General features: G+C 42.6%; 1 long non-coding RNA gene across 2 annotated transcripts; it reads right to left on the reverse strand.

Annotated features, from left to right (window-relative positions):
* Window positions 1–1,416: 1,416 nt before the first annotated feature.
* LOC132081068 (uncharacterized) lies at window positions 1,417–22,351 on the reverse strand. Of its 2 annotated transcripts, none has more exons than XR_009419635.1 (4): window positions 22,202–22,351; window positions 21,114–21,174; window positions 20,712–20,976; window positions 1,417–1,813 (listed from the first exon to the last, which is right to left on the reverse strand). It is a non-coding gene; the product is annotated as an uncharacterized LOC132081068 (long non-coding RNA). The 2 variants fall into 2 exon arrangements; XR_009419636.1 differs by lacking the exon at window positions 1,417–1,813 and adding an exon at window positions 17,819–19,328.
* Between the last annotated feature and the right edge of the window lie 3,877 nt (window positions 22,352–26,228).

Here is a 26,228-nt window from a genome sequence, read left to right on the forward strand (position 1 = left end):
GGAAAACTGCAAAGATGCAAAAGGAAAGGAAAGGTAAATTAATTTTGTATTTCCCATATAAACCTCAGAGGTAGCATTCTCCACCCCAAAAGATATCCAGAACAGGTTGAAAAAGTGCAGCTTTTCTGGCAGTGCTAGATCCAGGTGTGGCTCTTTAGCAGCTGAATTTTGTGTTATGCTCCAGCCTGAGATTTGTCCAAACACAAGGAAGGCATTGGTTTGTCTTTGCAAAATTGCTTGCTGGGGCTGGGATATAATGAACATTTTTAGTTTGATCAATTGTTACCAAGCAAACTGCTAAATAGGTTCAGCTTATTCTAACAGCTTATTTTGGTGGCTGTAAAGGTTTTCTTGTGCATGTTCCCCTGGAAACCTGATTTACCTAATCTCTCAGGAAAGATTTTTACATAGAAAAACTCTGAATCACAAGTTCACCTGAAAATCATGAGCTGTCAAAACCAGGTGAAACTCCAGTTTACACAGTCTAACTTCACCAAAGGCCCTTCACACACCCCACACAGTCAGACCAGGTGCTTCCCCACCTGCTCAACCCCACAGCAGAGTCTCAGGTGTCCTGATCATTACAATAATTTAATCTTGGTGCAATAACTAAATACCAAAATAACAGCTCAAGCTGGTGCCTCCAAGGGGGGACCTGAACAAAACACATCCTGGGATTTTATACCCTCACAGCCCAGATGTGCAGAAGTGTGTGGGTCATTGGCTCCCACCTGAGAGTGTCCCTCACCTGCAACCAGGTCCCTTTGTCCTTTTCTATGCAAAGGGACAGCAGCTCATGGTCTCTTCTTGCCTGGGGGTCAGCAGAGCTCAACCTGCAGCTCAAGCTGCTCCCCAAGATACCTGCACCCAATATTTCCCTCACCACCCCTCGACACTGGTTTAAAATCAGTTCAGAGGCTTTCTGTGAAATTGCCCAAGTTAAATTGCAATTTATAAAAAAAAAATTGAAAACTTTAAAAGCCTCTAATTTTCTATCCACATGCAAAGGGAGAACATGCCCAGTTCAGCTCAGACAAGTCATCATCATGACAACATTTCAATCATGGATTTTAGTTGATTACAAATTATGTCTGGAATAATAGACAAAAAATGAAGGCCCTCCTTGTGCCAGACATTCAACTGCAGGCTGTGAAACTCTTGGGGCCAAAACTTTGTCCCATGAACACAAAGAGGAGTCCCCCCAACGCCACAGGTAGGGAAGCTGGGCTGTGGGGGCTCAGTGGTCACAGCTTCTCCCCACGTCACTGCAGGTACTGTGCTTGTGCTCCCTCTCCCTCAGCTGGGCAAGAAGGGAGAAAAATTGATTGCATCCCTGCCTCCCCACCTGCACAAGTTGAATTTTTAAGGACTTTTTAAAACCATCAAAAGCCTGAAAAAAAAAAGAAAAAAGAGTGGTGGTTAAAAACCACTGGGCCAGTTTTAATTTTATTGGCACAGCAGATGGGAAAGGTTTAGTTAATTTTTTATTTATTCTCTTAACATTGACAAGCAAGCTTCTTTCCCTTTTTTCCCCTCTCCTTGACATTATCCAAGCTGGTGTGCCTGGGAAGTTGAACCACTTCTGCTCACTGCAGGGTACACCCAAGTGTGGGTGGCACTGTGCCATGGCCCAGCAGCCTAACTCAAGGTGACAGCTCCTTCAGAGACACACGACAGCAGCGTCCTGTGCTCGTCCCCAGCCAGTTCAGGATCCCACACTGATATCTCCTCATCCCTTTCACAGCCCTTATTCCAAGGGGGAGGAAGTAAACTCTTCCATCTTTTCTCTCCTCCAGCATTTTTCTTTGTTAGCCTAAAAAGAAGAGCCAGATTGTGAGTTTTCAGCAACATTTTATACCAAAGTGTGTCAGGAGCCATTACCTGGAGGTGCTGATTGCTGTTGAGACAAGTTGGCAACTGGTATTTCTTTGGAATGGCTACAGACAAAAATAGTCTGTTGCTGCTGGGTTTTAAAACTGATTTCTCTAAAGCAATATTTTTCAGAATGAAAGGAATTGTCAGAGGCAACAAATTGCACATGAGACATGAAAGAAAAGGTAAGTATTTCTATCCTGGGGATACAGCCCAAAAGTGTGAAACATAGCTCTGGAAAAAAAAAATTAAAAAAAATCTCAGTGGCAGCTAAAAAAAGAAAAAACCCCAAAACCCTGGCAAAGTTATTGAAAGAAACATCAGAAATGATAACCCAAAGATGAGGTTAAAGGCCACAGCACATGTACTCAATCACTGGTAGTTAATAGCTCAGATCTCGAGAGGTTGCTGGGGACAATTGCTGGGTAGGAAACACTGCTGCATTTTAAAGGCACTCTCAGAGCACAGAATAGAAATTGTAGGATTGTGTTCTTGTTGTTCCTGCTCTGAGGACTCGCCAAGCAGAAGTATAACCACCTATATAGCAGGTGTGAAGATAGCAACCTTTCATAAAGCCATTTCAGATTTAGTAATAACATCTGATATTTAAACAACCTGGACATTTTAAAATTCTTGTCTAGATGGAGCACAAGCAAGGTGCAAAAGTGACGGCAGCACCCACCCCAAAGGTGCAGCACAGACAATTTCTTCTCAGACAATTTTCCTGGTTCACCTTTCTCACAGCATGAGCAAACAGCAATATTTTTTAGGTGCTATAATTTCAGGCATGGGGCAATACTGCAGCAGCATTCTACTCTGCCAGAGAGAAGGACTTGAATTTTAAAAGGCAGTGTGATTTACAAGCAAGTTGCACTGTACTTTGCATCATGCTACACCATGCTCTCTGCCTTCTGTGTGCTGGGAATCTTCATTCCAGCTGGCAGCTTGTTGTTTCTCTGCTGCAAATTGAAGTGGTGCTTTTCCAGAATTCTAACTCTTATTGTTTCAATTTCAAGCTAAGTTTCAGTCCATGAATAATGCTCAGAAATAGAAAGCAGAAGCATGTACATTTGCTGCCCCAGATGTTATTTATGTCAGCTTAGAAAAAAGTCAGACACTGACAGCTCCTGAAGTAATCAAATATTTTCTGTTCATCTCATATTGATCTTGCAAAAATCTAGCTTGCTTTATTGAAAACAAGTTGTTAAAGGAATAGAGTAGCCTCTCTTACCTCAGTAACCAAGCCAGCTGGCTGGCATGGAAGCACAGACATTAAAGGGATTATGAAATAATTTTCTTACCTAGTAGAGTTGGTATATAATAATTATTCCCTTCTCTGCTGTATATGGGTATTTACTGGAATTTAAATCCAGTAGCTGGACAGAATCTGCCTTCCAGGATTTCAACCTTGTAGAGCATTTTGTGCTCTGCAATGAGCACAGATATATTTATCATGCTGGTTCAGGCAAGGGTTCATCAAGCCCAGCCTGCTGCCTCCAGTGCCAGCTGTAAGCAGACAGCCAGGCACAAACAGGAGCACTGTCAGCCTGTCTGGCACTTTGAGTCCTTTCTCAGTCTCCAACTTTATTGAGCTCCAGAGCCCAGCTTGGTTTTTTCAGAAGCCCTCCCAAGGATCTCACTCCCAAGAGTTTGCACATTATAAAAGCTAAATGCTCTTAACTCTGGCTGAGTCTCTTGTGACCAAGGGGATTTGTGACCATGTTCACAGGGGTCTTGGGATGAGGGAAGAGGCGAGGACCTGACTCCATGTTTCAGAAGGCTGATTTATTATTTTATGATAGGCATTATGTTAAAACTATACTAAAAGAATAGAAGAAAGGATTTCATCAGAAGGCTAGCTAAGAATAGAAAAAGAAGAACGATAAAAGTTTGTGGATCAGACTCTGTCGAGCCAGCTGACTGTGATTGGCCATTAATTAGAAACAACCACATGAGACCAATCACAGATGCACCTGTTGCATTCCACAGCAGCAGATATTCATTGTTTACTTTTGTTCCTGAGGCCTCTCAGCTTCTCAGGAGGAAAAATCCTAAGGAAAGAGTTTTCCATAAAAGATGTTTGTGACAGGGATTCTCACAGAAAGGGGTGGCTGTGCTAAAAGCACGCTGGGGTTGACAGTGCTTTATGCTGCCACCAGCCTGAATCATTCCCCATTGTTATCATTGGCAACCAAGGCACAGAGTCAGGGACCTCTGTGGGGCTGATGAGCACTGTCCTGGTTCGGGGCAAATGTGGGACAGAACCCCAAAAGGGTTCCTCTAGGAACGCAAATTAAATTGGGCCCTCCCTGCAACCGGTTTGGGAAAAACACCTCCTTGGAGAAAAGTGGGAAAAAACTGTTTATTAAACAATAAAACCTAAACAATATGAAACAATAAAACCTCCTGCTGCTCCAAAAGAGATAAACTCAGAGAGTCCCCTCAGCTCACTCAGTCTCTTATCAGTCCCTGTGGTGCTGGAAATGCCACGGTCCAGGCCCAGCCCAGTGGGCCTCAGGTGGAGCTGCTGGTGCTCTCCTGGGTGTTCAGGCCAGAGCAGGTTAAACAGCTCCAAAGAAAAAAGAAAATAACCCACAGTCCAGGGAGCTTCTCTGCCTCAGCTAGCTAAAACTAACTAAAACAAAGGAGAGCTCTGTCCTGCTGTCTGTCCATCCACAGACAACACAGTCCAGGAGCAGGAATGTGGAGGAGTGAGTGCAGTGTCTGAAAACAAAGTACACACTTCTTCTCTTCCCCCTTCACTCTCTGGAACAAGTCTTAAAGGTGCAAAACTTATTATTCAGCATAAACAGAACAGACAACTGGGGATAAAAGCATTGTAGAGTCAATCTAGGACAAGCACCTGCAGCCCTGCCCTGTGCAACACCCCAGCTCCTTTGGGCGCTCTGACACAGCAGCTCTGCACCTTCACCTGGCAGGGTTCTGGTCAGGGATAAACTGATTTTCCTTGGTTCTGTGTTTAACTGTGCATGGCACAGTCACTCCTTCTCCTGGCCAGAGAAGTTCACCTGTGTCTGAGGCAGGAGTTCCTGTGCCCACCTGAGCCTGAACTGGAGTCTCTGTGTGGGTGCAGAAGCTGTGCAGGAAGGCCCCTGGATCAGTGTGGGCTGCCCTGCACTCACTCAGAGCTCAGGTAAACCCAGACACCATTTACATCTGATCTGGGATACAGGCACAGCACCAGCACAGGAATCCCAATGCACCTCAGAGAGCCCCTCTTTGTTTTATCCAGCATTATTCAACACCTGTATCATTCCCTTTTGCTTAATGACTTGATCTTTATACCTATGTTGGCTGTATTCTTTAATAGGATATTTTCCTTTGGCTAAAATATCTAAACCACATTTTCTTGTTTTATTCTGGATTTCAGTTGGTCAGAAATGCAGCAGACCTGTTCTCTACTTCAATTATACTGGTGAATCTGTCCCTGCAAACATGTTTTCTCCCAGAAGGGAAACAAGGGAAGAGAGAGAATTTCAGTCCATCTGTTCTGTCCAAAATTAGGAATTACAGAGGAGTGTGAGAATGAAACTAAAACTCTACAATCCCATAAACCTACCCACGCTTGAATTGAATCTTATTTTGCCTGAGCTAGTTCTCCTATTCCTAGTAGAATCACTGCAAATTCTCTGGTACCTTTTTTTACAACTTAAAATTTTAATTGGAAACAAACTACTACATGAACTGCATAGGTCACGTAAGATGTAGATTATGGAAATTCCAAAAAAGATGTACCTCAGGCTTGGGCAGCTTGGAGTTCAGATGTCTAGACATCTCAGGATTATCAAAATTCACTCTCACTGGTGAGAAAGAAGCTTGTGTTGAATTCTAAGCTGGAAAGGCTTAGAGGCAAAGGCAGGATGAAGAGGGGGGCTGTGCTGTGCACACAGCCATGCTATTTACAACATCCCATCTCACATGTCACAGTTCAGACCTAGTTGTCTAAAACTGATGCAATTCAATAGAGTGAAACTATTCCAGCAGTTGAGGCTATTCTGCTTCATTATTCTCCCTCAGTAAATCAGGTACATTAGGGTTCAAAACACCTGAACTGTGTCCTCAGTACTCTGAACTCAATTTCCTACCAACTTGCACAGTGAAAATAGGACCAAAAAGTGTTGCCTTTAGTAAGGGAAAGCTATACTACTTTCCTCTTCTCTCTTTAAAAACAAGCAAAACAAAACAAAAGTAACGAAGTTTACTATGAAATGATGCTTAGCTTGAAAGAGATCAGCTCTTCAGCTGAAATTCAGAGGCCCCTCCAGTCTCCATCAGTAATTAGAGAAGAGCAGCTGAAGTCATCTGAGTGCCCAATGAAGCAATTCTGGAGAGGGCTGCACACCCCCAGTCTCCAAGGGGACAATTACAGCAGCCTCCTGAAGGGCCCTGCAGCACAGGCAGGTATGCAAACACTGAAAAAATGCTACAAAATCACAGAGATATTTGCTAAACTGGCCTTGGATTTTTTTTTTTTTTTTTTTTTTGCTGCATGGGACATTCCTCAGATTATTTTCTCAAGGCATTAAAACAAAAAAACCTCTTTTCAAGTCTGAATTTCTGCCCTATTCCCTCTTTTGCCTTTTTTCACTCCCTAGTGCAACTCTCATGCATTTTAGAGGCCTCCATCACATGGATTTATCACTCACTGACTACAGAGAGTATGTGATGCAAGGCACGTGGTCCATACCATAAATAATTTGGGCAAGTAGAACTTAATTTTCCTTGAACAGTGAACAGATTTCATCAAAACCAAGCATCAATCCCCAGACCTCCCTGGAACAATATAATTGTCCATAATCCAGCCCTCCCTGCTCAACCTTCCCATTTGGTGCTACACTTAGCTTTCAAAGAACATCAACTGTCAAAAAGTGCTTTTCTGTAGTTTTAGAAGGCTCCTTGGCTGTAGTTCCCAGTAACACAAAGCAGTTTGCAGGTCTCTGACTCCTCCCAGGCAATGCATGCCCTACCATGGAAAGGTGACACTTGCCCAAGTGGGCACTCAGCCCACCTTGACCAGGCTCAGAAAATCCCTGGTACAAAGGTGGGAGGTACAAAGTACACAAGAGTTAGGTCAGTTCTTTCAAACAGTGGTTTTTCTTTGCAGCTTGAAGTTTCCTTAGGAATTATTTGGCCATAAAGTACAAAGAATACTCAATCTTCTTCCTATCTACGTTCAGGACAGCAAATGATTTAATTTGCTTATCAGCATGAACTAAGCCAGTGAAAACCGATTTTTACTCATTGTCTTCTCTTTCAAGAAACAAGTTTCAATTAAATTGAACCAGCATCTACATACTGACTGGAGCAGCAGTTCAAATGCACAGAAACTGAAAATTCAACAAGAATAGCTCTTTTAACCATTCCTGGTTGGGAAAGCCCACCAGCAGCAGGGAGCAGCTCTCAGAGAATACTTTGTAGAACTTTAGAAAACAGGTAGGAAAGGTATCTTTGAAACTATATCAGTATTTATGAAATCAGATCCTTTATTTAAATGCCAGGGGTGCACAGGTTTATATGTGTATATATATATACACATATATTTATATAGACACATGAATTTATATACCAACCAGCAATTAGTTCCCAACAGTAATATCTGCCATTAGCACTCAATCAATGGTCAGTGTGGTTTTCTGATCACTGTATCTTCAAAGAATATGACAATGCAGTCCCTGATGCATTTGTACAGTGGTTAGGACAAATCAAATCTGCTTTTAATTTGAAGCATTGTACACATTTATTTCAAGAGCTTATTTAACTTATCCAGCTTACAAGTAGTACTTGCAAACACTGCTCTACAAACAGGAAGGGCCGGTGAACACCGAGTATAAACAAGATCAATGTATTTGAATGATCCTTGACAAGGTAGATCTTGTTACCTCTGTGGTTTGCTGGTATTTGGAGTCATGAGCTGATCAGAAAGAGAGCAGTAGAGGATTGTGCCAAAATAGTACCTGCTGCTTACAGGGGACATTGGGAAATCACAGTTCCCATCAACCACAGCACCTGCATTTCATGGAATCACATAGCCAAGGAGAAGTCAAGGATACCATAAATTTCTTTGCCTCTGAAGAGAAGGAATCAAGAAACCCAGAATATTCAAGACATTCCCAGACCTGCTACTGAATTCCTGTGCTATCTTCTAATTTTCATCTACTTGGTATTTCTTTTGTCTGCTTAGATTCTGAATGCTGGCTGACACAGGCTTTAAGCAGCTTTAAAAGTGTCAGTGAACTCTTTTGTCAATACAAGAAACCCACACAGGCCATACAGCTAAGAGGTTTGGAAGAATCCTGGCGGCTCTGATGCCTTTAAAAGTGCACCCAAATCACTCACAACTTTCAAAAGTAGAACCACTGTGTATCTGGAAAAATGGTCACAGGCAAAAAAATCACACCTCATGCAGTCACATCAAAGCCAACATGAAAACCACCCTTCCAAAATGCAGATACTTAAAATCACCATGTATCTTTAATGTTTCATTAACACTCAAATGATGCAGGTTTCAGTTTCTTCCTCAGCAGCCCTTTATGGAGCTACCTTCAACATGTTCCTTTCTGTAGGGTGTGGTGATTTTTTATTTTGACGGTTCTTACATTGCAGACAAACCTAATGAAGAAATGTGATTTCCTCCCAGCCCTCTTGAATATTGCTCCTCTCCCCACCTTATTTTCCTGCACAGTGTGACGTGTGAGATCCCAAACTCTTTTCAGAACACTGACACCAGCACAATGACAGAGTTGAAAGCCATAAAAAGTTATCATTACACTTTCAGAAATGCTATTGGAATCAATCTTCTGTTATGTATTCTCCAGTTGGACATGTACCACAAATCAACCACATGTAGCCACGGATAGAAATGACATGATTTAAACTTTGGCGCAATAAGGGAAAATGAATCAAATTCACCTTGACAGGAACCTGCACCATAAGCAGTGCACTCAGCTAAAAAGACTTTGCCATCAGTATGGACAAATCACAAATGGAAAGGCAACCAGGAGTGTTGCCATTTTGTCACTGCACAGGCAGGATATTTGTTGGAGCCTTAGTCATTTATTCAACAGGAGTTGATCCAGTTTAGAAATTTGTTTTACTTGAATCTGGATTGTCAATTAGAAGCCAATTGGGCTATGTTCTGTTCTCCACTGTTGATTACTACTACAATGCCTGATGTGGGATTGCAATAAAAAATAAATATTGAGTTGCCTCTTGGCTTTCCTCATCGCATTGAGGCAGGAGCTGGACACGTTGGCAAAAGGAATCAGTCCCTGCTGTGGCCTAAATTTCCTCATAAGATAATTGGAAGAATATCTGTGGGAGAAGAATTCTGATACAAGTCTCACTTTACAGAGGGCATTTGACTTAAATCTACCTGTATTTTACACAGACACATCAACATGCTGTAATTTCAAGAACCCTCTGCATGCAACTGCTGTTTATGCCAGAGAATGATCTTTCCCCTGGAAGCATTAGATGCTTATCTCATTTCATTGTACTCCCTGATTTGTCTTAGTCTGAATATTCATTTTCAGAAAACAGAAGACACAAAGCCACAAGGCCTCCTGTGGAGCAAATTGTTTTCTTGTTTTCAGCCTTCATCTGAAAACTTTAACTATGGAGTCATTATTAAGTAGAGACTATTACAGACTAAGCAGTGCTATTATTCTAATGTCACCAATTTCCCCCTCATTTGCATTAGACTTACCTGGAGTACAAAGTGTAGCTGAGAAAAGTTATGTGCCCTGTTTCTTAAAGCCCTCCCAGCACAACAGCCTAATGTACCACCAGACAGGTGTTATCAAGATGCCTTTGTGTTATTAATTCCACGCAATGCTTTCATTCCCAATTAGTGCATCATGGAGGTAACAACCATGGGAGCTTATTTACTCTGCTACAAACCAGTTTTTAATTTTAAAGCAGCACAGGCCTCTCCTCCTCTTGTCCATGGAAAGGCTTTAGCCACACAGACATTTGGTACAGAGTGTTATCCAGCTCCTATTTGCTATTTCCTTCCAAACACTCAGGGTGCTCAGATTGCCTGTATATGAAGTGGTTCAGAACTAAAACAAACCAGGAATGTGTGTACAGTGAAACAGCAAAAGTCTGCAAAGAAATCTTAGCAAAACCAGTGATAGGAAAAGCATTGGATAGACCTCAAGAGCCAGGCAGGTTACATTTCTGTCAGAGATTAAAGAGAATTAGGGTAAAAGATTGGTTTAAAAAAAAAGAAAAAAAAAACTCCATCATTTTCATAAACAATAGGATCAAAGGAAATTAATCTATTTAAGTCCAAAAGTCCAAAGAGCAAGATGAGAGAGGAGTTGCCAGCTAATGCACAAAAGCATTTAGGAATGGAATTCAGCAGACCTTCCTTAACCAGGAGAGGAAGCTGTCTGAGCTGACTACTCCTAAGCATTAGGAATAAAAAATTAAATACAAAAAACTGTCTGGCTAGGACTCTGTGCTTTAACCTCTACCTCATAATCTCTTTAACCCAAAAGTACATATGTTCACATTTAAAGAAAGGATTCTTTTTGTGTAGCCACTGGCCAGGAGTTACAGGAGAGCAATCTCAGGGCCTCTGTTCTGCCAGAATTTCCACAGTGACAAGCAGAAACAGGACTGGGTCCTTTGGTGTAACCAGTGTACAGGAAATTGTTGCTGTTTTCTTGCTCAGGTCAAGAGGGGATAGCTGCACAAGGCAGGCTGGTCTCTGAGCCCAAAAACACCTTTTTAGGGCACTGCTGCCCCCCAGACAGGTAACAGAGCACCTGGCCAGAGACGCTGGCAATAGCACCACAGGAAGAACAACACAGTCATGAGAGGGAAATGAGCCCTGGTGAAGACAGCTCCAATTTAAGCTAAGGAGTAGCAATGCCAGCCCAGAGAGGTATCTAAAATGGTTATTCTCTATATGGGAACTTGTACAGGTATAGCACACAATAAGAAAACATTTAGTCCATAAAATAAGTACACATGCATATTTTGTTTGGTTGGTTTCATAATTACCAACTATGGCAAAGTCTGTTTCTTAAAAGTTTGTAGTTTAGGCAGGAAATCTAATGTGACTGTACAGCAAAATTGGTTACCTGTGCTGCAGGTTTCAATAAAGGAAAATGCTGAAGTGGAGCCCAAGAAGTTAGTCAGAATTTTGCTAGCTCAGTAATGTTTTAGCAGTCATGCACTGCCAGGATCTATTGTTTGCTCCCCATCAGAAGGATGGGGTCTCTCACAGCATACAAAGCATCTCCCAACAGCAGCTGGATTTCCTGAGAGTCCCAAGTAAGCTGAGAGAGCAGTTTCTATCAAGCTTTGAATTCACAATTCGATGTGAACGCGGCCACATTATTTCTAAAAGCTTCTAAAATAGTATTGCAGAAAGAGAAAACTGGACATAAAAAAGATCTAACAAATACAGAAGAAAGAAGAGTAAAAAGAGAAAAAAGTGAATTTCCTCCTAGCCTCAGCTGAGACAAAGCTCTTAAACATCATTACTTATTAACAAATTAATATATCATATATTACCATAACTTCACCATCTCATATTAACAATAACTCCCTTTCACAAAAGCTGCCTCCATCTGCAGTTGAGCAGATCTTAAGCTAGAGAATGTTCTTTCAACAGGTCATAGGCCCAGTTAATAAAAAGTCATGCCAAGAACATTGATAGGAGACAAGGATATCAAGAATACATTGCTTCAGGTTAAAAAACTTCAAAATCATGGAAAAAAGCATTTGAAAAACTGTGATGTTCATGAAGTCTTACAGGCAAACCATATCTTACTTTGCTGAGTTTCTACTTTATGTATGTCTCAAAAACCTCAACTTGCTTTGTATTCTTTCCCATCAGAGCAGTTTCTCTAAAGTTACAAAAGCTGCAACACTACAATTAAAGTGAATATTGGACTCCACATCAACAGTAGAAATAGGAAGATGCCTGAGTCACGACATTCACAAGTCCTGCCCATCGACACATGCCCTTGTACCTCCTATAACTTAAAAAACAACTCCCCAAGTTTGATGAAAAGATCAATTTACCTCCCAAGTGTGTGACATTTGTACACTGCCCATGCTGAGAAGAGAAAATGGACATAAACTAACATTGTGTTTCCTGTTATTCATCCTCCTCCCCTCCAAGGATGGCAATTCCAGCCAGCCCTGAAGAAGCCCAAGGACAGCAGATCCACCTGCAGCACCCTCAGCATGCTGCTGCTTCCCAGCCATGAGCCATGGTGGAGGAAAGCTGCTGGAGCTGCTGAGATGGGGCTTACAGGATAAAATCCCAAGAGAAACCCTATTTTCCCTCTCCTCTAACAAAACCTGCCTTGATACAGCACCATTTTATTGGACTTGGTGTTCCAAACAGCCGCTTTCCTCAGTACACAGCTCAAGTCTGCATGACGACAGCTCATCCTCCCCATCCTCACCATGACAGTTACACTCCAAGTTCCTACTCACATCCAGATGTCAGTCACAGCTTCACAGACAAACCAAGTCAGAATATATGCAGAAGAAGGGCCTCAGTTTGCCCTTTAACACATGCAACAGGAGTTAAAAGCCCTGTAAAAGGTTATCATCTAGATATAGATTTTTTTTTTTAAAGTACTTGCACACATGGGCTCTGCAGAGCCCTGCACCTGCTGTGAGGGCCACAGGCTGCCATGGAGCAGCCTCCTGGGAACCTTTTCCAGCTCTTTCCTAACTTCACAAACTTCCACTCATCCCCATCTCCCTGTTGCTGCCTCAGATTTCAGTGGAACATCCCACTGGCAGCTCAAGAACCTTTTCTCTCATACAAATTCCACACATCCTCGCTCTCTCCAACACATTACTCTTCAAATCTCTTTTTCTCTGTCATCTAATAGTTTTATTTACACTGCTACATTTAAATCCACTAAAATAAAAATGTTCAGAATACAATTTCCATTTTGATTTTACAAAATGGAGTTACAGCTAGCTGGAAATACAAAGCTGTGCAGAGCAGGTTTTCGTGCCCATTGGCTTAAATGTAAATCTTGTACCACACAAGGTCATTTCATTCCACAGGCAGGAGATTTAAGTTTCTATTACAAAATGTTTCATTTCCCCACATACTGAAAATGAAGTAGTTCACTCTGATCATCTAAGGACAGTAAGCTTTTGAATCTGATAACATATTATTTAAACCTGAACACAGTGCACCACTTTTGTGAGAATGAGATGACATAAGAGATATTTTAGAAGGTGCTACAAGTAATAGAGCATTACCAAACAGCCACTGCAGTGCTTTTAAGTCCCCAGAAAACCATGTCAAGGAAAAAGAAAACGTCTTTATAGCAACACTGTTTTGATAGGTAGAAGCCAGCCCAGAAGCCTACTAAAACAGCAACAAGAAAAAGCAATTCTGGGAAATTAATTCTAGCAGAATAATGGTGTAAAAATCAACACCTATAATTCTCTAATTCAAAATTAAATAATCTTAATTTAAGAAAAAAATAAAGAAGTTGAACTGAATTCTGAGACATTTTGATACTAAGATGTCAAAGGATTATAAGGCTAGGTAGGTAATTCCCTGAAAGTATTCAGATTAATCTCCTTAAGTACCATGTTTGGGGCCAAACAGCCTATGCAGGTGTTTATGCTATGTATTCAATATGTGGATCCTACCTAAAGTGTATTATCGCCGAATTCTGTGTCCCCCCTCTCCACACTGCCTCAAAGCCTGCATTTAACACATTTGTTAAAAAAACCCAAAAATCTTCCATATATTATTACTCCCTTCTTGCAACCAAGCACCTCTCTGTCCTTCTAAATTATGGGAGAAATAAATAAACAAAAATTCTCACTTGGTGCCCTTTCCCCTCAACTTCTACCAACAATTAAATGACTGAATTCTTACACTTGAGCAAATGACATTATCCATATCCCACAGTTTAACTGCACTCACACAGGAACCAAAGGTGCACAGGACATTCCTGCAGCCTCTTGGATCTTATGAGCTCTACAAACATGAACCGTGGCATGCCAGCCCACCTTGCAGTGACAAGGGACAGGTTAGAGCCAGAGGGAACTGAGGAACCCCAACATCTCCCACAAGGCTATTGTGCTGTGTTATCACAACATCTGTGTAGCCATGATATTTTCTGAAAAATCCTTTTCTTAGGATTTTTCCTCCTGAGAAGTCAAGAGGCCTCAGGAACAAAATGTAAACAATGGTTATCTGCTGCTGTGGAATGCAACAGGTGCATCTGTGATTGGTCCATATTGGTTGTTTCTAATTAATGGCCAATCACAGTCAGCTGTTCAGACTGTCTCAGTCAGTCACAACCCTTTGTTATCATTCCTTTTCCATTCTTAGCTAGCCTCCTGATGAAATCCTTTTTTCCATTCTTTTAGTACAGTTTTAATATAATATATATCATAAAATAATAAATCAAGCCTTCTGAAACATGGAGTCAGATCCTCATCTCTTCCCTCATCTTAAGACCCTTGCAAACACCACCACATCTGTTTTCCAAGAAAATGAGCAAGCACTGATTATTTCAGGTATAAAACGTGTGAGCCAGCTCTAAGCGATGCGAGGGTTTCAGCCCCCTGCAGTCAGGCTGGCACTGTCACAGAGTGCCCAGTTCTGGGCAGCACCGTCCTGCAGGGCCTCTCCCAGGGGATTCACAAAGCCGCAATAAAACAAACACTGGTCTAGAGAACCAGGAGACCTGGGCGTACAAGTCTTTCAACATGGATTCCAAAGCTGAATTTTTAAGATAGGAATCCAGGTGGTCCCTGAGGCTGGCAGAGCAGCTACAGCCACGGCCAGAGCAGAGCATTCATTCAGGCTGAGGGTTTCAGGGGAGGGCCCACCTGACACACAGAGCAGGGCACCACAGCCTCCCTGGAAGGAAGCCTCAGCCCGCTCTGCCAAGAGAAATCAATTCATCTCATTGATCTCACAGGTAGCACTGCCAGCCTTGGCCGTGGAGCTGCTGCTGGAGATGCAGAGTGCTGACCCACTAACACTCCCATTAGCCTGCTGCAGGGCTGTGCCAGCATCTGCACACACAATTCACACTGCATGGGCCAGCCAAAACTATCTGGGACATATTCTATTAGAGATGATATTGCTTTTGCTCCAACAAGCAGCAACTCTATTGAGATTGGCTAATTCAATTTTCCCCATCTTATCAGATTTCTTTTTAATGAAACTGAACAATAGTTTCATTTGTTATGTTATTAGTTTTCCCAGTGGTAGCAGCAAGACTAACTCAGTTGAAAGCTAAACAACAGCGTTGTGCCAGTGTTGACTGTTTATCATCACCATGTGCCAGCCTCATATTGCAAAGTTGCCTTAGTCCATTCCTTTTTGTTTGCTTCCTATCCATGGGGATTCACAGCTCGGAGGTCATCTTCCTGCTCCATCTACTCTGTGGATTAGCATGTACATGTATCTAAGCACCAAACCCCTGAAGGGATCTGAAATTATCTGGGATGTCACAGTGATCCTGGGATACGTCAGACTGAAATAAAGGCCTTTTTTTTAGGAGGGGAAATTATTGTCTTAGAGCTTCATACTTACAGTTCTTGTTAAATAAATATCTTGCAGCACAGACTAGACAGGTTTTCATCTGAGAGAAAACATCCAAATCCTCCTGTTGTGTTTATCAACTCAAAATCCTTTCATCAATTAACCTCCAGAGGTGCTCAAAAAAAGTTGCTATTCCTTAGCAAGTACATTAAATTCCTGCTGCTTCAGCTGATTTATCACATTACAAAGACCTGCACTGTGTTGGTGTTTCAGGGAAATTGTATTGAGGAGGCAGGCTCATTTGCATGAGGCTTGCTGAGATTTTTTTTTTAGCTCTTTACCTTTAAAGAAATGTTGCGTGTGATCCATGTATTTACTGATGGTGAGGCAAGGAACCTGCCAGCTTCTTCATACCAAACCCTGCAGCACATGAATGCAGGGGAATGGCCCAGAATGCACAAAACAACTCCTTGGCCTTGGCTCCCAAATGTCTCAACTCACTCAGCTGTGGCAGAGACCCCTATCTAAAGCCACACAGGGAGGGCTCTGCTCAACACAGCAACTCACAGACAGGAGCTCAGCTCCCAGAGGTGATTAAAGATCCCGTGTCAGCTGCTCATCCAGTACCAGGGTAGAAATTGGATTCCTGACCTGCAGGTACCACCCTGGCCGACACATCCTGAGCACGTACCGTGCCTCCAAACCTCTGCCTTACCACCACCACCTGCACATCTCTCATGGAGGGTGCACCCACCAGGGGCAGGGGCTGCCTCCAGCTGACACACAGAGCCCAGAGCAAGGGCACCCAGCGCTGTGGAGGCTGGAAAGGGCCAGCTGAAGGGCTGGATTTGCAGCTGCCAGCAGATAACACACCCACAATGACCAGCTGCTTCTTGTTTTCGACGACCAAAGAACAGTATGTTGGTAACAGCCGCAACCCATGGGAGTTCTGAATGTAAAACCAACACCAGGAAAATAGTTCGCTTTTCATGCCCAAACCAGACTGAAATCCACCCCACTCATATTAAAAAGAACAAGCAGAAGGAATCAAAAATCAAATAAACATTTTTTCTGTTCCTAAAGCATTTGCTAAGAAATCCCTGTTCTTGCCCAGGTGAACAGTGGCTTAGCTGGAACAAGAGCCAGAGACCCCCAGCATCAGCATCACTGGAGGACCCTGGCTGCTGCAGGAGCCACAGGACACCTGGCCTTTGAGCCAAACAGCATGGAAATACCCACATTTTAGCATTATCCTTGTGTGCTTCTGGGAACATGCTTCTTGTCGGCACCACCTGTAATGCCACAAGCTACAAGAGTTGCTCTCCTACTTGTTCAGTAATTTGCAGTGCCCAGAGACTGCACAGCTCAGGCAGAGCAGTAAAGTGCATTTCCACAGAGCAGCAGTGCTCCCTGCAAAGAAGTCACCTTAATACTGATTGGCAGAACACCTCTGCCCCCACAGGAGCAATATTCCCATACAATTTCACCTTAGTGCTGAAATCACCTGCTGTAATTCTTGTTCAGCCTACCCAGAATAGTACAGAGGACCCCAAACATGATCTCAAGAGCAGAGACTTTTTTCCCCCCAAGACTAACATGATTCCACAAATAAATAAAGTAAACAGTTATAGCAGCAGTACCAAGGCATTCAGCAAATGTTCAATATTAAAGGTACTTAAATATTTACTCCTGAAGCAACACTGGAGCTCACAGTGTGCATTTAAAAAAAATACAATTATTTGCATTACAATAGCACCTGGGAACCCAGGCACAAATAGGACCCTAACGTACAAACACTGAACAGAAAGAGACAGTTTCTGAAAAGCTTTTACAGTAAAAAGAATTGTGCAGTAATTTCAACTACATGTTATTTCATTCCCAGGGCTGAGCCCCTAGTGCTCAGCTGCATGAGACAGTAAATATATTCTTACTCTGAGCACTCCATACATAAATTAAAAGCACAAGGACTCTATGCATCACTGGCTAGCTCTTACCTATCATAATCCCTCATTGTTCCCGATGAAACAGCAAAGCAGAGACTATTTGTAACATGCTTTGGGCAAATAAATTTTAAAATTGTATTTTACAAATACATATAATATTTTTGGGTATTCCAACACTAAATCTGATGTCTTTTTTTTCTGCAGATGTAAAAATCATGTTTTGGGATTGATTGTATGTCTGCTGTAAGGTGGTGTTTACTTACAAAACACTCTGGGCCACACTGGTGATGAACCTTTTTTTTTTTTCTTTTATCTGAACAATAATTAAAACCAAGCAAGCTATATGTTCCAGAGGAGGTTGTACACAGGGGGAAAAACAAGAAGCTGCTGCTGTCTGTATCCCTGACTCTAAATCCTGCAGGTTCCAATTTATGCTAGTTAGGGAAAACAGAGATTACAGTTTAGAAATGTAAAACACAGTCATACAAAATAAACCCCAAGATGTGTGAGCACTGCCTTTTCATAATTGTGCAGATCATTAAAAAAATATAAATACAAAAACATAGCTTCTGTAGTTCTAAAGACACAACCTGCGGCCAATAAACCAGAAAGCTGGGTATCTTCTACTTGCTAGCTTAGTCTGCCAAACAATTATGCAATGAAATGTTCTAATTGCACTTTGATTTTAATGTTAAAACCCATTTCCATAATTTCAGTGGCTCTTTACAACACCGTTTAATATTTGCCAATGAAGTAAATGAGCTGCAAGTAACATTCACAGATGGTTCATGTTTTCCATTAAGTCTGCAAGCTAAGATTCCCTTTGTTTACCAAAAAAATAGTAACTACCTTGGATAAATCCCACAGAGGGGAGCCCTACCCCAATTTGGGAGTGCAGCCTGAACACCTCTCAACACCTACAGGTGCTCCAGAGCTCCACCACCAAGCTAAGACACATTTTTCTCACAAGAGAAAAAATAACCTTGGTCAAGCAAGGAGTTTTATAACAAACTCTCGCTGCTTTCTTAAGCCAGAAGGCTGGGGTACAACTGCTTTATGTTTAGGTTTAATGAAGCAGAGCACTTGAGCCTAAGCTGTAAGGGAGACACAAAGCCAGCTTCTCACATGCTCAAACCCATCTCCTGGTTTTCCCCTCAGATCTGCTTGAGATTAGGGAAGCAGCTATCCCAAGGATTTTTGTCTGTTTCTGTTTTTACAAGAATAATTTATGTCAGCATAAATCCAGAGTTGTCAGCTCAGAAATGTTTCAAAGGAAAAAAAACACCTGCTTTCTTTCTACTACATGGGATTTTTTTATTTATACAGCAAGGTTTGACTGCTACAGTATTTGAAGTGGCATCATCCTGACATACTAACCAGTTTAAATTATATTGACCCAGGGTTCCCACAGCAGCTATTGATTGATCACAGTAGGAATTGAGCAGAAAAGGAGAAAAAAGGTCAAAACAATGATGATCTTAGCTCCGTACTTTTGTTCAAGTGTCTACCCTGTGTGGGAATCCAGTCCCCAGCCTGCAGCTTACAGTGCTGTCAGAAAGTGGCAAAATGCACAGAGATGTTAATCCAACTTTCTTCTGCAGCTCAGAAAAGTTGAAGCCCACTTACAAGGACTGAATGCACATCCTGGTAATCCTGAGTGGGAAGAAGGCGCTGTGATTCAAGGGGGTTTGACCTGCTCTGGTTGATAATTTGTTTCAAACACAGTGATGGCTACCATGCCTTCTCATTTCAACTTCTCATTTGTGTGCAACTCTAGTTTTGACCTAAATATTAAATCAAAAGAGGGCAGGGATAGGAGCAGAGGAGATGTACACCCATTTTTAAGGAAGGACAGGGTGAACTCCTGCTCCCAAACTCAGAGAGCTGAACTCCCCTTGCAGCTTGGGGCATCCATCCTTAGGCTGTGGGGCTCCAAAGGGATTCCTCACAAAGGCATTCTCCTCCATGGCTCGCTCATTCTGAGGCAATAGCTGCACACAAACAAACAGAACCAACAGTTCTGCATGGCAGAACATTGAAACTGTAATACAACAAGAGAGAACATCATGATGGCTGTTTACCACTAGCACAAACTGCTGCTCAAGTGCTCTATTTCTGAGCACTCACTGGTTGGATAAGCACCTGAAACATTCCATTAAAGTTCCTGGTCACAGTCTCCATTAAGTTTCTTTACACAAAAAACTTTTTCTCATTCAAAGTTTCAGGATAGAAATAATTGTATTTCTCAAAATTATTTATGGCTACAGCTATCACTGACATTCTAAGCAACAGAAAGAAAATAAAAACTAACTGGTTCTGTGCTCACAGGAATCCATTTCTTGTTTCTGGAAACTCCAATTCCAATGTACAGACTCGCAGGTTTCACATATTAAGTCTAATTTTGGGGCTGTTTCAGAATTAGGCAGCCCAAGTGCAGGTTGCTCCTGAAACTAAGCCTGCTGCATAGGTAGGCATGATTTCTGAGAGCACCAGGCTTAGAGCAGCCTCCTTCCAAGCACAAGAGCCCTAACCCAGCTCCTGTGCATTTACAAATCCTGCACATGATAAAGTTCTTAAAATTCACCCTGCAATCATTTCTGCAAGAAAAGGTGGACATAAACCGTCAGATATAGACACTCTTAACCCCAGGGCAGCATAAATTCTGTACAGTTCTTCTCCACTCTATTTTAGTGCCTGTGCAAATACTCTTTACCTTCAAATGAAACACGTGCAGTGAAACCACAAAACCTCATTAAGAACTGCTGGCTCCTTGCACCACTTCATACAATTGAAAACTTCAGCAACTCAGAGATTGCCTATTATTTTTCTCTCCTAAACACAGTATGAATAGTCATGAGGACACCCTGCCTGTACCTGGTCCTCAGTCATCACAGATACAGGAACTTCCAGGACCACTTATTTCCATGCTGCACTTGTAGTTCCACCTGAATGTGAGGCACTTCCACTGTGGTGGCTCACACTGAAAGCACATCTTGGTGTGGTGGCAGCATGTTCCCCACCCAGGCTTCCTCTACCTCCAAGCCATGACCACCTTCCATCAGCAGGGAAAGACAGGCTGGGGTCAGTGACCAGCAGTGAGGGGAAAAACAAAGCTTTGCTGGAGCACACTTCTGCTCAGATCATTCAGCCTGGAGAGGAATGTTTTTGTGGAATGTGACTTCTCTATTCTAGCACAGACACTTCTATTTCTGCTGTTAGCACTACTTTCAGTAATACCAGGGCCAGGTATCACCTAGAGGACACCGACAGCACATGAAAAACCCCAGCTACTGCACTGAAATAGAAGAGAGACTAAAAACCCCTCAAGTACAAACAGAGAAAGCAAATAGGCATTTTGGAGGGAGTTTTCAAACCTGTTCATCCATTGTGGGATGGGGGATATGCAAATATATGATCCTCCTCTCTTCCTTCTAAGGCAGAGCAGGAACTCCTCCAGGGTTATTTCCTTGGCAAGCTCACTTCTCTTGCTGGCTGTAAGAGTCTGCTTCACAATTTGAGAACTTTTATCCGAGTGCAGGGACACAGCTGACTCATTTTAATGCCTTCTCCTCCCTCTGGGTTCACAGCTCTGGCTCTGGCCTTACTGCTCTCTTACAGAACTTCATTGGCACCTTCCAGCTAAAGCAAAAAAAGCCAAGATAATGTTTGTGCTCCAGTTTACGCAGATTCTTGAGCCAAAATTAAACTTAAATCACTACAAATTTCAAGGCAAGTGTCTCAATGACATATACTGTAACCAAGTGATGTAACCTTACCGACATTCACACTCAGTGCAGATTTGGGGCAACAATATTTGTTCATTTCTCCTGGATGAGCCTGCACCACAAACAGAGTCTGAGTTATTAACTCACTGAAACTTCTGGGCTATAGCTCTACCTGAACAGCACAAATACTGCAAGAGGCAGATATTAAGAGTGAGATGAAGTGCTGGTGGCCGGCTGAGCACTGCAGCTCTGCTGCATTTCCAGGAAAGGACCTGAGCAAACAACCCAAGCACTCCATCAAAGCTGATCCCAGCAGCATCCTCTGGCAGGAGCTGCTGACCAGGCACCCTGCTCAGTGCCACTGCATGGGGTACAGACCCCAGAGCCCCCCCAGCCCAGCTCAGCCATGGCCAGGAGCTCTGCATGGTTATGTGCAGCACTAGGCTTTACATTGGGCTTCACTCTCAGCTGACTGTGGATAAACAGCACCCCTAAGTCAGGCCTAAAGATACCTTTAGAGCATCATATCCCTCTTTGCCAAGCACTCCTCAAAACTCACTGCTTGGATTGAAGTTTTAGCTTCTGTAAGCCTTATGTGGCATTAGTCTTAGCTGATTACATTACACCCCCCAATTATTTCACCCTTCTTAGCCAAACACCTTTTTCTCCCTCTTGCTTAGATGAGCCTCCCTGTTTCTATCCCCAAAACCCTTTTCCCTCTTTCTCCAGGGGAATCTGCCCAATTCCAAGGTACTGACTCTCCTCCAAGTGCTCCTCCAGCACCACTAGCCCTTGGTCACTGGCAGAAACCCTCCCAGCAGGACAAGGGGATGGAAACACAAAATGCCTCTGAGTGGAGATGAAGCAAAGGCACTCACCAATCGCCATCCCAGACAAAGAAGATTCGACTTAAAGAAATTATGAGATTCCATTAACTCATAGCAAGCTTGTATAGTGAGAAGCAAACACAAAACCTAAAGTACTTTGCCCCCCACACTCCCCTTTTCAACAGCTCAACATCAATCCTTCATCCATCCCCTCCCTGCTCAGAATCACCTCCAAGACTCAGATTTTTTTCTCATCTCTCAACAAAAGTTGAAAAGCAGAACAAACAGGGGCTTGCACCAAACAATACTCACCCAGATCATTATTTTCTGGAGGCACAAACATCTTGACAGACAAAATACTTCTCTCCCAAAACAGAAAGTGCGTGCCAAATCTCACTATTTCACTGTACCAAAGAAACCACCAGACAGCCACCATGCAACCCACAGGAGCACAAACTGCCACCCCAAAAAGCCTCTCCTTAATACCCAGCCCCTCACAAGCAGCTTTTCTTCATTAGGAATCAACCCTGGAATGTGCCTGGGAGATAAAACACAGGTGTAGCTCGTTTCAGGTATTACCTTCAGGTGTAGCTCCTTTCAGGTTTTTATCTTACTCCCTGACCAATAGCAAAATAAACTGTGTTTCGGAGAAAAAAATTAGAAATAAACATCAATAAAAAGAGAAAATCCAAGTTTGAAAAATATCTATTTTAAAAATAATTGTGAAAAATATGTTTTTCATGTAGCATAAAGCTATGAAACAGTTTCCAGATGTTTTTAATTAATGTAATTACAAGTGTGTCCACCGAGTTGAGTTTCACAGGTGAAGACAATCTCTGATTTAATATCTCAATAAAATAAAATAAAATAAAATAAAATAAAATAAAATAAAATAAAATAAAATAAAATAAAATATACATGTACTTCATTCTGTTTCAGTGATAGTATGTGGCTACAAACATTTTAGGTTACTGCATTTTACATGAATCTATGTCAGTGTTTTTTATCACACAACTAAAGAGTGTGCCCAGAATGTGAGCTGCACTATAACAAACCTGGAATATACAACAGCTCCTCAAGTATTGGGGCCTTGGCTGAAGAGCTTTTGAGTTTTAAGGAATATATTTTTCCATAAAGCAGCTGCAGAAAATCAGCTGGTGACCTGTTTCTGACACACACTCTGCTGTATTATCCAGTGTCATTTAAAGCACCACACAATTGAAATAAGAAACTGGGAGACAAGGATATATGATAATACCTCCTACTGAGCCAGTCAAACTGCACCAGAATTATATTTTTTATTTTATTTTGTTAATACTAAATCCATTAAAAAAATAAAAATGTAAGTCTCCCAGCTTTCAAGCCTGAATGTTTAGTTTAAACCAGTAAAAGGTTCTATGATCCCTGGGAGAAACACAGGATTGGGCAGAGTGTACAGCTGGTTCAGGTTTCTGTGGGTCAGCCCCCAACCTGTTCAGGGGCCTGGCTGGGACTTTGCATGGGCAGCATGGGAAGAAGATGGGCTATAGTTTTCTTCATGTAGAAATGTAAAATTGTGTGTCTGTCTATAAGAAAAGACTGGTTATTTTGCAGGTAGGGTGAGGACAGCTTTGCTGACCTCTCTTACAGATTCTCCTTTATAGTCCAAGTGCTGCAGATGGAGGGAGCACCTCTGTTATTTTTTCCTGTCCTTGAAGTACCCCTGGTACAAATGGATCTGGCAAAAACACTGCAACACCCAAGCAGGAAAATACAACTTTGTTTTTCCCATGCCATAAGAGTAAAGCACATTTTTCTGCAGGAGCTGACAGTGAATATTCTAATTGTGTGTATAACATCTCTGCCAATGGGGTGTGCTGCTACAGGAGAGGAACAAGCACTCCTGGAGCTGCTGCCTGTGCTAACAAGGGCTCAGAGAGCCTGATGCTGCTGCTTTCCACCCACAGAATAACCTCACTTTCCAACCTGTGCAAGGCTGGCTCAGCCTGCAGGACAGAGATGATGCTCCACGGCTCCCACAAGGAGAAAGATAAAATGCAGCCTGCCTATGTCACAGTTTTGCTTTTTTATTTTTTTTTTTAAAGTTGGTACTTTGAACTGAGGTTGTTTTAAGTGCCTGGTACCCAAGGGAGCAGCAGTGCAGAGGCAAATTGCCCTCATTGGCAAATACAAATTAAGGTGTATGAGCTGAATGCTCTTCTTCTCTGCAGTCAGTGGCTAAACAAGCCCAGATTTGTTCCAGCGGGAGATCACCTAAAAGTGCCAGGTCCTGAAGGCAAAGAACCACAGCTAAGTATCTCAAAAATGGTATAAAATGTGTTTTGCTGACTGTCTGTGGCCCTTACTGACTCAACTGAGCCCAGGATGTGGCAGGGACAAGAGCCCAGTATCTGTATTTGAGGAAAGTGAATGAAAAGTCATGCCAGGAATCTTGTTACTTATGTAATAGGGTATTAAAAACAGCTTAGACCAGCCAAGAATAAGTATTTAATTTGAATTCTTACTAAATTAGGTGCTTAAGAAGTTCAGGGGAAGTAGCATGTCAAGAGACTGAGATTCAAGTCTGTGATTCCTCTTCTATATCCCCACTTTTTTATTTCTTCATATTTAAAGTACTTAATTAATCTATACAGAGTTTTTAATACAATACACTTGATTAACGCTAGTAATTTCAGTGCCTTTTTAATATAACAAATCTCTTCTGAGAAATGTTCCCAGTTAATGATCTGTGTCATTTTTTAAAGTTTGCCTTCTGACTAATTTTAGTGGAAATATCATTAAATTCTTTATTATACTTATTTATAGCAAGGGCTGAATTGGATTTTAGATGTTATGATTTCACCATAATAAAGACCTACAGCTCTCATTTTGGTCCTTGCACTGCAGAATCCCACTCCCCACCAGCCCCTGAGAGTGTGGAGGCTGAGCTGGAGACCCCTGGATGGGGAGCAGTGAAATTCACCCCTCCTGTGCAATCAGTGAGAGCTGGCACTGCTCTGCTTGTTGCCCAAACTCCCCAAGGCTCCTTCTCCTCTTCTCTGCACTCAGGGCTGTGTTTGCCACGTCCCCTCTCTCTCCCAAGCCGTGCTGGGCTTGTGCCAGGGGCTGATGGCACAGGACATCCCAAAGGATGGCACAGGACATCTCAAAGCATGGAGATGGAAACCCCCCTACCCCTGCCAGTGAGCACAGCACGGCCACAGTCAGACTGGTGGCCACAAGGACACATTTCTTTGCCAGCCCTTGGAGGACTGTGACAGTCCCTGCTCTGTGGAGGGACAGGGGGGAGCAGTCAGGGATTTCATTGCAAATAGCTTTTATCAGATTTTATCTCTCATCTTTTCAGTTAGCTCAGAAATAAGACAAAAATCACCATATTTTGCCCATTTATTTTTCTAACAACATTGTTTTCACCAGCAGTACAGTAAATAAACACATAGTAAATATTGGTCTCTGCTTTTTAAACAGAAGTGCTGGGGGTTTATTTACTTTTGTATGCAAATTATTTTTTTCCTAGTCCTAGGCAAAGCAAACCTGGGGACAAAGGGGTGGCTGTGCCCCAGGGCTCCATGCAGGAAGGGCAGGTGGGAGTGCCAGGAGCATCAGTGTGTCTCCATGCTCCTCCTGTGAGCTCCACCAGAACAAGCAGAGATGGCAGTGTTGACCTTGGCTGTAGGAATTGTAAATTTTTATTTTCCCCATGCCTGTGGTCCTCCATCATCACACAGATCTTCTCAGCAGAAGGCAAAGGGGAGCAGCTCTGCACGGGCAGCCGCCATGGGATGCAGCTTGGCTCCCACATTCCCCTTCCCTAATCCAGGGGAGACACCCATGTCCCCAGGTGAGACCTGCACAGTCTCCTTGGCTTGCTCCTCCTTTCATTCCATGGCTCTCCTCCTCTCCTGTGCTGTTAAACACCACACTCTCCCTGTCTACTCCTGCTTCTTCTTAATCCCTGGCCTCTTTTCCAAGGCTCAGAGGGAAAGCTGGTTGCTCAGGTTCTGCTTCAAACCACTGTGGAGATGCTGAGTGTGCCAGGTCAGCCTCCCTGCCTGGCACAGCCACACTCAGGAGTTGCTCCACCCTGTAGCAAACAAAGTACATGGGAACAGGAGAGCCAGGGTTCACAGGACATCAGGATTTTCTGACCAAGAAACAGGAGTCAGGCCCAGGCAGAGCTGAGTGGAAAACGTAGCTGTGGTGGCTGGTGTGAGTGTAAACCTTCACATGAATTATGCATTCCTGTTCATGCAAAGTATGAGCATATTTATGCATCTTCCTTAACTTCTTATCACTCTACTGGACAGAGCACAATGTTTTCCTCATCATTATATTAGAT

This window comes from Ammospiza nelsoni, chromosome 17 (genome assembly GCF_027579445.1).
Source record: "Ammospiza nelsoni isolate bAmmNel1 chromosome 17, bAmmNel1.pri, whole genome shotgun sequence".
In the NCBI taxonomy this organism is placed as follows: Eukaryota; Metazoa; Chordata; class Aves; order Passeriformes; family Passerellidae; genus Ammospiza; species Ammospiza nelsoni.